General features: G+C 29.5%; 1 long non-coding RNA gene across 1 annotated transcript; it reads right to left on the minus strand.

Annotated features, from left to right (window-relative positions):
• Positions 1-11,546: 11,546 nt before the first annotated feature.
• LOC129913377 (uncharacterized) lies at positions 11,547-12,244 on the minus strand. The gene is made up of 3 exons (XR_008772044.1): positions 12,148-12,244; positions 11,847-12,081; positions 11,547-11,790 (listed from the first exon to the last, which is right to left on the minus strand). It is a non-coding gene; the product is annotated as an uncharacterized LOC129913377 (long non-coding RNA).
• Positions 12,245-12,690: the final 446 nt, after the last annotated feature.

Consider the following 12,690-nt stretch of genomic DNA (forward strand, 5'->3'; position numbering starts at 1 on the left):
ATTTTAAATTTCAAAATTAAAAAACTAAATCAGCGTCAAATAAAAAAAAATTATGCAATTATTTTTTTTCAGCTATATTACACCAAATCAATGGATTTACATGTATCATTTCTAGTTAAGAATAATTTTACAGTCAATCAAGCTATACCTAATCGTGAATATTTTTCAAAGCTCGTTAAGCAGGTGCTTTGAAACAATAATATACATATATGAAATCAAAAAAAATTAGTTTATTTTAGTACAAAAAAAAACCAAAATTAGATTATGCCGCAATAATTTTTCGAAAAATGAATTTACCGGATTCGACCCCTGAAAATTCATGGAATTGAGGGATATTTTACACACAATTATATTTTAGTACCTATATATTGATGAAAAAAATAAAAACTGCCCGATCCCTAGTGACCCAGATTTCTTTATGACATAATTAATTAATTTTGTAATATTGTTTTTATATTAAAACTCATGTAATGAGAAAATAAAGATATACGAGTTAATTTGTTTACAAATTTTTTTTCGACTTAAGCTATTCTATCTTATAGCAAATGATTTTTGTAAAGTATGTTAGGAAAAAAATGTTACGCATACGCCACAGTGACCAGCAAATCGTTTAATATATTTCTTGAATGACCTTAATAGGCAAGTAAGAATTTTGACTGATTTGCATAACACATATTGACCTTTTATCATTAGAAAAGTCTCGATTAGAATAGTAAGTACCTACCTAAATTTTGTATGGCAGCAATAAGTCTTCATCTCTTTTTGCAGAACATTTCTCTAAATGTAGAATGCATTACCTACCCGTCTTAGTTTTTCCCTCCCGTTTTAATGTTGAGTACTTTGAACTCAAGGTGTATCTCTATGTGAACTCACTCTCCAAACTCTTAATACAAAAAAAAAAATGATAAAACCCTCTAATTCAATACGAAACATTTTCAAAAGAGTTTTTCTATAAAACTTCAAATAAATTATTATATATTTATGGCAATTATATCTACTCACGGATCTCAAAGTTCCACTAATTACTATCAAAATACCAAAGATTTTTCATCACTTTCATCATCAGAGAGAAAGGGTTTTACATTTAAATGAGAAGAAATAATTTAAATTCGAATAAACAAACCTTTAATCTATTCAAAGATTATATCCATAGACCATCATACCACAAACTTAATAGATAGTGAAAAGATTTTATCTACCAATTTACTCATTTCCTTTTCTGCCAGAAGTTGAAAAACACTCATTCACCTACATATTTTTTTTTTTAGAAAAAGGAATCAGCAAAGGGCTCATTAGGTAAAACATGACAAACTTATATTTTGCCTGAACTGAATAAAGATGAATCTTCTCTTTCTCTTTTAATTGGAAATGATTACGTTTACCTGTGTTGGTACTAACAAAATGCTTGCACGAATACATTAATTGAATGAGGGTCCGAGGTAGAAAGTAAAAAAGACTTAAGTACTCCATACTTATTCCTCCAGAATTTACTCTGGAATCCGGACCGACAATCCCGCAAAGGAAGTACTTCATAGGAAAGCGAAAAAAAAAAATCTATCTTAAAACGATTAAATACAAAAGTATACGTATGTATGTATGTATGTCTACTTTTATACATTCAAGTCTCTATAGACTATACAGATACCATCAAACTGAGATAGATTTCTGGAATAAATTGTATTTGCTATGTGTTTAATCCGCTTAGTGGTTGTCCGCATACTTTTTCTTGGTGGGTTTAATGCCAATTGAATTTTGTTTTAGGCCACAGCAAAGTAGGCTATCCTACTCGTATCTGTGAAGGAACGAAAAAGGCCTTAAATGAAGTGTTGATGCCCTTTTGTACATTTTCCTCGGGCTAGCAGTTATTTATTGGCAAAATAAGATTAGTCTATGACAGAAGGCTCAAGTCAATGACATTCGTTAAATGGTAATTATACGCGAACCAAGTATTTCTTCTTTTTTTTTTCTTCTTAATGATAATTTTATTCGAAATGATAAATGCATGTAATTTTATTATTGTTAAGTTTTTATTTAATTAAATCAATTTACGAAAATATAATTAAGTAAATAATATAAAACATGGGAAGCAAACCTTGAGGTAGGTATTAACGCAATCCATTAATATTTAATGAGCAATTAATATTCAAATTAAAACTTATTTAATGGAAAGGAAAAAAACATGGTAAGTAGGTACGAATATGATGGCGGGGACGAGCTTGTAATCAACTTTCACTTTGATTTTTAAATTAAATTTTTGTTTAAAAAAAAAAAATTAATTTATATAGACCTTCTTTTTGGTTCTGAGAAATTTAATTTAAAGAAGGCAATTAAATTAGGAGTGTTGTTATTAATAATTGAAGAAGAAGAGGCAAGAGTCTTGAATACCAAACTGTTTGAGTTTGATAAAATAAAATGATGAAAAATTCTTTGATGTTGATTGGGCGTAAATTCCATTTTCTAAAAAAATATCTTTTTATTTAATTTGAATTCTATGTACGAGTACTTTATTTTCTTAAATTTTATAATCTATCAATGTTCAACTTATTTTATTTACTCTATAGTCTATAATATAAAGTAAGGTTATAGGTGATAGTGGCTGTAGATAGGTACTAGTGAAACTTCATAGATTTCAACAAAGTTCCTTACAAATTAAAAAAAAATTAGGAAATTTTGATCAAACGATAGAGAATGAAGATATTTAAATGTATTAGAGTTAGAGTACTAAGCTTATTAAAGGGAAATTTTCCAATTTTTGGTTTGGCAGACCTCTGAATTATGTAAGAAGAAACTCCATCTTTTCGTTTTCTACCAATTTAATCCCTTAGCTTGACAAGTCCAGGGTTCACATTCGGTCAACACAGAAAAACAGAGAAAAAAAATCAAATTGGTTTAGCAGTATGGGGTCTTAAAATGGACTACGTGACCAAACTACCAAGCTTTAACTTGGAAGACCTCCGAAATATAAAAGTAGACATTCTAACTTTCGATTTGGCATCTTTTTCATACTTAAGTTTGATAACTATGTATAAAAATGCACAGCATACTTTTTGATTAATTGCTCAGAAATAGGTATAGGTATTTTTTGACATTCTATGGGCTTATTTTTAATCTATTCCTAATTTTTTATGGATTTAGTAAATTCATGTTGTTATCTTTGATTCTAACTTTCGATTTGGCATCTTTTTCATACTTAAGTTTGATAACTATGTATAAAAATGCACAGCATACTTTTTGATTAATTGCTCAGAAATAGGTATAGGTATTTTTTGACATTCTATGGGCTTATTTTTAATCTATTCCTAATTTTTTATGGATTTAGTAAATTCATGTTGTTATCTTTGATTTGGTAACAAAAAAATTTCTTAAATCACCGGTCAACACACCAAAAAACAAGACTTTAACAAAAAAAAACTCATTTTCATCGTTTTCAACCTTAAGGCTAGGCGCACACATGCGATTTTGATCGCGCGATTATTCAGTCGCAAATTAGATGACAACAATTTTAATGACTGTAGACACAATTTTCAAATTTTTAATCGCGGGAAGCATGTGTGTTCACCGGCATTGAAATCCGTGTGATCCATTTTTGCGACTAAATAATCGCGCGACTAAAATCGCATGTGTGCGCCTAGCCTAAAGCTGTTCGCGTTCAGAAACTGCCAAGATTTGGCCAGGAAGACCTGTGAATTATTAAAGAAGACATCGGTAACTTTCATTTGACACCACTTTCATCTTATAGCTCGATGAGTTAGGAGGGCCCTAAAAATCGACCACTTTAATGCGCCCTACCGTAAGGAAGGCTTGTATTATTTTGATACACTAATGGAGTCTAAGACCACCATGGTCATTTTTTTCTTTAGCTCGATGAATTGAAGGGTGCCTAAAAAATACACCCGATTTCACCCTGCTACTACAAAAGTGAATTTTTCTTTAGCTCGATGAGTTCAGCGTTTCTGCAGCCGCCGCCGCCGCCCGCTCTAATTATTTTTTGAATGCTATACAAAAATTCAACATTCTAAGCAACTTCTAACATAGAAGCAAGAACGTGCGACCCAATCGTGAATATTATTCTTTTCAAGTTTTTAGCAAACAGAAGTAGCACAAAATAGATTATGTAGTTGGGTTTCGGTATAAAAATTCGGGATTAAAATAAATTATTTTGCTTTCTTTTTTCATATATCTAACATTCCAAAAATGTTCTTGACCAGAGGGTCCATTCTCGTTCTTTGATATTTTGAAAATGAAAAAAAATATCACAGCTTCACACCGAAATCGATTCTTGTTTGGTGAAAAAAAAAATTTTAAATGTCAAAATCTATTCAAATGATAAAATATTTATCCCAAACAAATACTATCGTGAAGAATAACCTTGAATGATTCCTCAGATAATATTATCATGCATTTTAGTAGTTTAAGGCGAAGAAAAATAAAAATTAAAAAACTGCTTACAATTTTTAAAATTTTTTTCAAATTGAAATGCTTTTCAAATACTGCCAAAATTTCTAAATGCAGTGCTGCCTTGAAGCACAATCTAATCGAATGCAAAAGCTGATGCTTTGTAGGTAAAAGAGCATTGCGACTAATACAAAAAAATTAGTTTTGCATTAAAAAGTTCAGTAAATCTTACAGATGGGCCGAATTGCTAGGAGCTAATTATTCTATGTTTCATTCTTGTCGTTTCAATTTCCTTGATTTATTCCTAGGGATAATATTATAAAAAACATGATTGTTGATCTTGAAAATAGTTGCATATACATATGTATATATTTAAATGATAATACCTCACTTTTATCCATTGCCAAAGTTTATTCTTGATAATTTATTGACATTTTATTAAAAATTATTTTCACAAAAAAAAAAAATTAAAAATTCATCATTTAGTACTTTTTTACAGTACAGAATTTTCCATCGATTTATCAAATTGAGTTTGAGAATCGGATTAGAGGTGCCTAAAATGAAAAACGCTGTAAAAACTGAAATGGTATTATTTTTATCACTTCACAGCTTCACAGAACGAGAATTGACCCTCAGATGATTATAATAATTAACATATAACATTTTTTTTTGCAACTTTTCTTCGTTCTTTAAGTTGTCGATATTGCCTCTTCAAACATCTAATAAAGTTGTAATTCTAATAAATTGTATATCATCTGAAAGCTTACTATTAATACCCAAAAACACCCCTAAAAAAGTACCTATGTAGGCGTTTTTAAAAATTCGTATTTCCAAACGCAGAGACCTAAAAAAACACGTATCAGACCAATAATTTTTTAATTTTATTATCTTTTGAATGGCATTTCTCAAATTGTCGAACAAAATTTTAACTACCTATAATCACTACTCATAACTAACTCATGTTTATGTTTAAAAAAAAAAAACATTTATAACTTAGTTTTACTTTTTTAAAGAATTTTGTAATATCTTTGTCAACCTTAAATTTATATATCAAAGAAAAACAACTCAACTTTCTGCAGCGTCCCGTTTAGAAAATAGCCTTTTTTGTTTTACCCCGATTTACCCTATTTAATGATTGAATTTTTTGAAAATTCTTAATTATCATTCACTTTTAGGTTATTGTCATTGAAATAAGTTAAAGTAGATTTTTGTACCTTTAATAGTGTAACGATGAATTACTGAACTACTTTTAAGATAAAAGTCTGAACATACTACCTACTACTGCAAAGGTAGAAATGTGAACGGACCTTTAGTAATTAAGAAACTAACCTCTGAACACATCCCAAAATATCCCACTGAACACATCCCAAAATATCCCACCAGACTGGAAGTATGAAGCGCCCCTCCTGGAAAGGAAGTTTCGAGAAGCAAAGACGAGAACCTTCGAAGACATTCTCGAATCTCGAAATTCCGGTATAAAAGGGCAGCGTAGACACCGACCGGACAGTTTAATCTTGAAAGTGAAAGAGTACAGTACAAAGTGAAATAAAGTGTTGCGAATTGTTAGTAGTAAATAAAGTGATTTAAAAGTGTGTTTGTTTGAGCGAATAATAAAAGTAAATTGAGTTGAAATAAAGTGTGTTCTTATTTGAACGGAAATATAAGTGTAAATAAAATAAGTTTTATTGTAAACCCGGAATAAAACTTTACAATAGTTTGTTTTTAATTAAAATTTATGACGCACTGCTTAAAATTTCATTTGGAATGTGAGAAAATGGCGTCACTTTTTCGTGAATGCGGCCATGATTCATCGATTTATAATACGTCAAGTCAAAAAATTTTTAAAGTTTGAATGAAATCTTTATACATAAGTATGTAGGTACAACTCTCTTTATATAACTGTAGGTAATTATTCTGATCTTGATGGTTTCAAAACATTTTTTTGTTTTTTTTTTTCAAACAAATTCGAAAGAATTGTTTCTCTCTACGATGCCATTTACATGTCTATTTGCTCATTGTATATTTTGGTTCTGAAAATTCAACTATTTTCCATATACGTCATTCTTCTCTACTCCTTCTCTTTCAGTATAAATTCAATTTACCTAAAATCTTTTAAAACATTAACATACGCTTCATAGATAAAAGGAAAATCTTACAAATTAAATGAATATATTTATGCTTTCAAATCTGTGCACAATAAATCTCACAAACATATGTGTGGACAACAATTTTAATATCGCTTTCTCTCTCTGTCCCTTGTGTTCAGTATGTACGCAAATAAAGTTGATTGTCCGCAAAAAAAAAATTAAATCAAAAACCAAAAAAAAAAAAAACATAAAAAAAAAAAATTCAACCTAAAAGCAAACAATAATAACTTGATGTCCCGCAAAAGTTTTGCTCTTCTCTTTTGAAAAAAAAAAAAAAATAAAAATAAAAAATGATAAAAAATTTACTCTACGGATGTTGCTTGTTGGTTGAACATTACGTGGAAGCCATTACAAAATTAGGATTTTTGTTGTGGGACCAGGGGCGAACTATGCTAGTCTTCATGCTGCGTAGGTTATATTCCAAGTTGTGTTACATATACATAAATATACATAATACACATAAAATGAAAGCATATACGTTATGTGAGCGATTTAATTTGAAATGTACGCAACACCACCACCAACCACCACCGCAATCACCCACACCAAGTTTTTTCAATTTGTAAAGTGAAAAAGTCTGCAAAACGAAAGCCAGAATTACAAAGCTGCCCTAAATAGATGACTGTAGATTATGTTTGCATTAAATTTTTAACATCCGTATTTTTCTAACGGATCTCTGATTTTATCCGTGCTTGTCCTTAATCTTTTAAATAAACTCGGATCTTGGCTATATGTAGAGGAAGGGGATATAACATGAGCGTTGTTAATTTAAAAGAAAGTTACTTGACAAATTGAGTATAGCAGTCAGCGTGCCACCGTAGTCCGTCAGTTTTTAAAATCCGGAAAGAGAAATAGCTCTTGATAGTTCACTAAGGCTGCGGGAATTTTTTCCAATGGAGTGAAATAAAAGAAGTGTGTATCAATGTCTGTAAATAAAAAAAAATAAGTCTAGGACATTATCTATCTTATCCTATTCACTTCATTTGAACGATTCAAAGGAAATATACATTTTCCATATATTAATTTTAAGCTCGTAGAACTAATATTTTCCATTTACCAAGTAAGCATTGTAAATTAAACAATTATGTTAATATTGAGATTGGGATTCTGATCTTAAATGTCTATGAGAATATCATGGTTAAAAGGGTGTTTTGAGTGAAAAAAATTGATGATGGCAAGAATAAAGAGTTTTCATAAATATGTTTTGGTTGAAAGGGTGTTTTTTTTTCGAATAGAAGGGATATTCTTTAATAAGAACAACAAAATAAAACAAATCATTGGCTTTTTGGGACCAATTACAGAATTCAATGTCTATTCGCAAAAACAACCTTAAACCCAATTTTTTTGTATAGACTTTTTGATCCTTGGTTCCTTTCCCAAAAGAAAAATGTTTGGCCAAGTTTCATGAAGGTAACTTTTTTTTTTTTGAATTTTCGGCTATAAGCCGAAAAAAAAGCGCTGAATTTTTTTTGATTTTGCACTTTACATAGATAAAAACAAAGTTCACCAACTAATTAGCCAAAAAAAAATAAATTTTGACCAGTGATTTAATTATTACAGGATGTATCATGCTAAATTTATGTGGACTATGCTTACCACAAACAGATTTTATTTTATTTCTTTTTTTTTAGGAAAGCATATTAACTTTATATTAAGTAAGAATGGAAAGGCTTTTTGTTTACATTCTGATCAAACCAAGTACGCGGACATTTATTTGACTTCACGGCATAAACGCGGCAATTATAGGGCAATTACTGAGCCGAAAAATAAAAACTAATACGGTTTGAACTGTCGTGGATTTTTTCAACTTTCAATATATAGTTGCCAATTGTGGCAGCCAATTGTGGTCAAATATTGATAGTGAAGTGAAAACGATTAAAAATGTAAATGTCAGAAATTCTCAAACCGACTTCTTGAATTTGATACTTTAGGTACCTCAGAAGATTTAAAAAAAAAATAGCTTCGTTAAATTTTCAACAATTTAACATTTCTTGACTGTTTTAGAATGAACATATTTAGACATTTTCAATATTGTATAAAAAACCTAAAAACTACCTCGTATGGTTTGGAAATAATTTTTAGAGTTTAATTTGTTGGTGCAACCAAACCAAAGGTTTTATACATTATTGAAAAGGTCTAAATTGGTGAAAATTTAACGAAGCTAGATTTTTTGCAATGGATGAAGGTCTAAAAACCTATTTTTAGCCGAGAGCTCTAATTTTGGAGTTGTTAGGTACGGTATTTTTAAATACCGTTTGGTAATCAGTGTAACAAGCTTTATAAAAGAAGATAGGTTTTCGCCCGCGTATATTTTTAGTTTCACAAAATTTTATCGTATGTACCTACCATTGTAAAAAAAAGATGATATTTTGCCATGTTTAAACAATCTATTACTTTTTTTAATGAATTTCACTCAAATTTTCTTTCAGATAAAAATAAATAGTTATCCTACATACCCCAGAAGTTTGTAAAAACATCAATTGTTTTATTGCAAAAGTTATTTATAAATAATTTATTGTGTTTTTGAATTTTTTTTAGTGAATTGTTGAGTATATAATATATATACATACTTATGTATCATGTGTATCAAATTTCATAAATTTTAACTTTTTTATTTCTGAAATATAGTCATTTAACCAAAATGACGTAAAAATTTCATTTGTTTATACCTTTTAACAAAAGTGAAATTTTTCAAAAATACTTTGAGATATTTTAACATATTAATCTTCCGATATACCTATGCTAAAAAAAGTATCAAATTCAAGAAGTCGGTCTCATGAAGTACTCATGAAGTACTATTTCCTCTGCTTTAAAAAAAATACAGAATAATGTTGCTGCATTAAGAGTACTTCATACTTTCATTGGAGAAGTACCCTTTTAATCGACCGAAACTCAGTTGGCTGTCACAATTGTCAACTAATAATAATAATATAATAATAATTTGTATGGGACAGTACTTAGACCGGTCGTAATTGTAAATTTATATGAAGTACAAAGTGCTCTTGTTTTGGGAGATCAATGAAACTCTTGATAATTGGAAATGTAACAAAGAAGAAGAATTTGCGAACAACGTTTTAAGGATACATACATACATCTAGAGTGACCGCAACTCCCATAGAAAAAATTGTTTGTAGAATTTTCCGCCTTTGCAGATTTTTAGATAGCCAAAATTTCAGCTCGATTGGATAAGTCTAAATGGTGCCGACACTCGCTCAAAGTATCAAAAATCTCTGTTTTTTCACCGTTTTTCGCAGTAAATTAGCTTCCAAACAGAGGGGGTTATTTTTTTATGTATTAAATTAAAGGTAGTGTTGTTACATATAACTCAGATGCTAAACTTGTTTAGTTTTACTAATAAAAAAAATATTGTCATCAATTTAAATTTTCAGTACTTACCTCAAAAAAAACTGAAGTGCAAACTCGATTTAAAATGAAACTCTATGTTAAAGAAAGGTATCTAATCGAAATGCTTCTCGTATAATATAAAATAATATATAATAATTTTATCAACAATAGAGGCACAGAGTAAAATTGACTGAAAAAAAAGGGTACCCATTGGGGGTTGAACCTGCTATGTTTTTTTTTTTTATAGAAAAAAAATAAAATGCAGTTGTAAAATACATATTTGTTGTTTTTTTTATGAAGTTTAAGTTTCACGAGTCGTTTCGTTGGTAGTTCAATAATTTTATTAAAATAAACTCGCGCTTTTTGCTAATTTTACTTTGTATGTAAAATAAATTAACTTAAAATAAAATGTGAGTATTGATTCTGTTGCGTTTTTGTTTTGATATTAAAAGAAGTTTTAACAATTTTAAGTGTTTTCAAAGCACCTCCAAATCTTTTGCCCGGAAACCCGCATTTTAAAGAAGGCTTTAAAAAAGTGCAATCACTTAAAGTCGTAAATGACATGGCAGAAAGAAGAGTCAAATTAATAACCAATTTTAATAACCTTTTAACTAAAGATGAGGAACAAAAACAATATGTACTTCAAGTAGTCAGTGAGTGCCGAAAATTGTATCCCAATGCTTCCAAAACTACTTTAAGTAAATCTCTTGACACATTTTTTTTTAGTAATTACTTCATTAGTTATGTATTAGAAATGTTATGGGGACTTTTTACTAGTCGATTTTTTCCGTGCGGCGAAGCTTTTCGACTCGTGTGAACGTAATTCGCAGGCGACTAAAGTGACAATCAATATAGAAAAATCCTAGTCGAACGACATATCCTGCGGCTAAAATCGACTCGTGAAAAGTAGGCATAAGACGATATTAAGTATTTTGTTTTTTTTTAGAAATCTGTTAAATGTTTCATTTTTTGTTAAAACAGTTAAAAAAAAGATTCATTTTAAATCGAGTTTGCACTTCAGCTCTTTTTGAGGTAAGTACTGAAAATTTAAATTGATGACAATATTTTGTTTTTTTAGTAAAACTTAACAAATTTAACATCTGAGTTATGTGTAACAACACTACCTTTAATTTAATATATAAAAAGTGAAAATAACCCCCTCTGTTTGGAAGCTAATTTACTGCGAAAAACAGTGAAAAAACAGAGATTTTTGATACTTTGAGCGACTGTCGGCACCATTTAGACTTATCCAATCGAGCTGAAATTTTGGCTATCTAAAAATCTGCAAAGGCGGAACATTTTATGGGGTTCCCCCGACCAAATTTAGAAAATCGATTTCTTGCGGTCACTCTAATACATACATTTGAATGAAAAAAAACTTTTTAAAATATACATCAGTCTTTATTTATAGACTTTAGCCACCAGTGGCCTAATAATGCCTCACTTTACTTATCCTCAAATGATAATTTTATAATAACGTTATTTAATTATCAAGACATTGTGTGGTGTGAGGAAGTAAATCCATGTTTCCGTATTTATCTGAATATTTAAGTAACTTCTCCAGTTTCATATCTCTTTTTATCTAAGTTCATTAGTATCTAAGATTTTTTCACAATTAGGGTGTGGTCCATGTTCTTATGTTTATTTATTACCCATTGGCATAATCCACTTTAGGAATCGTGACACTAAAACCAAAGAAATATATTCTCGAGCACGGATTTCTTCCAATTTATTTATTTTTTTTTTTTGTTTTTGTCCGTAATAAAGCAATAAATAATCATGAAATGGACAGCCTAAGTTCAAAGAATTTTCACACGCCCCTAAAAGGAATTATATTGCGCGGGAATATTCTTATAGCTTCATTCTCTATATTCTCCATCCGAAAAGCATAATAATTATCACCCTAAATTTGCTTTAATTAATGAAGATGTGTCTAACCAAACCAAAAGGAATATTTACCTACTTTTTGGTTAGCATGTATATTATATATAAAAATAACCAACCCTGCTCCCCAGTTTCTCCCCTCTTTGTCCAGCTACACTGTCCTTGTATGTACTCGTAGACAGCATCACAATCAAAATGAGAAGTGTTATGAAAACAAATAAATTAAATAAATAGCTTCATGGCACTTAAATACCTTCTTTAATGGCATTGTGGTTTGTGGTTTTTAAAATCGTAAAACACCACTTGGAAGCTTAAACGATACAAATTAAATATTTGAAAATTTTCAGTTTTCCCTTTTTTTGGTATTTTTGCGAACCTTAATCGGTTAACTGAAACTGAAATTAAATTCCAAATCACTTTCCATTATTTTTGCTTTAAAATTAATTTCTTTAAATGTCAATTTCTGACTGAAATAATTTATCAAAACCGAATCGCGGAACGACTTTGTTGTCGCGTGCGTACGTGCGTCGTTTCGTTGGAAAAGAAGTTTATTCTTTTGAAAAGGGTTAAAATAAATTTGGGGCAATGTACATTTGCCTTTAAAGCCGTCATATCGGAAAGTGTTATAGAAAAGTGACACAAAAAATTAATTAAATTTTGACTAGACAAAATATGTATTCTTACTGATGAAAATCGTTCGCAGAAAAATTCTTACTTATGTATATCCACAATTTTTTGTTTTAAATTTAAAATAGTTAATTTTTTGTTTTTGTTATTTTCGAAAAAAAAAGAAAAATAACAAATATAAAATTTTTGATTAGTATTTGAAAGGACTTTGTTTTTCTGTTTATAATTAAACACTGACGGCAGAAAAGATGAATTTGTTGTTTAATTATTGTGTGCAAGTTTATGTAGTCTT

Source organism: Episyrphus balteatus, chromosome 3 (assembly GCF_945859705.1).
Source record: "Episyrphus balteatus chromosome 3, idEpiBalt1.1, whole genome shotgun sequence".
NCBI classification, from domain to species: Eukaryota; Metazoa; Arthropoda; class Insecta; order Diptera; family Syrphidae; genus Episyrphus; species Episyrphus balteatus.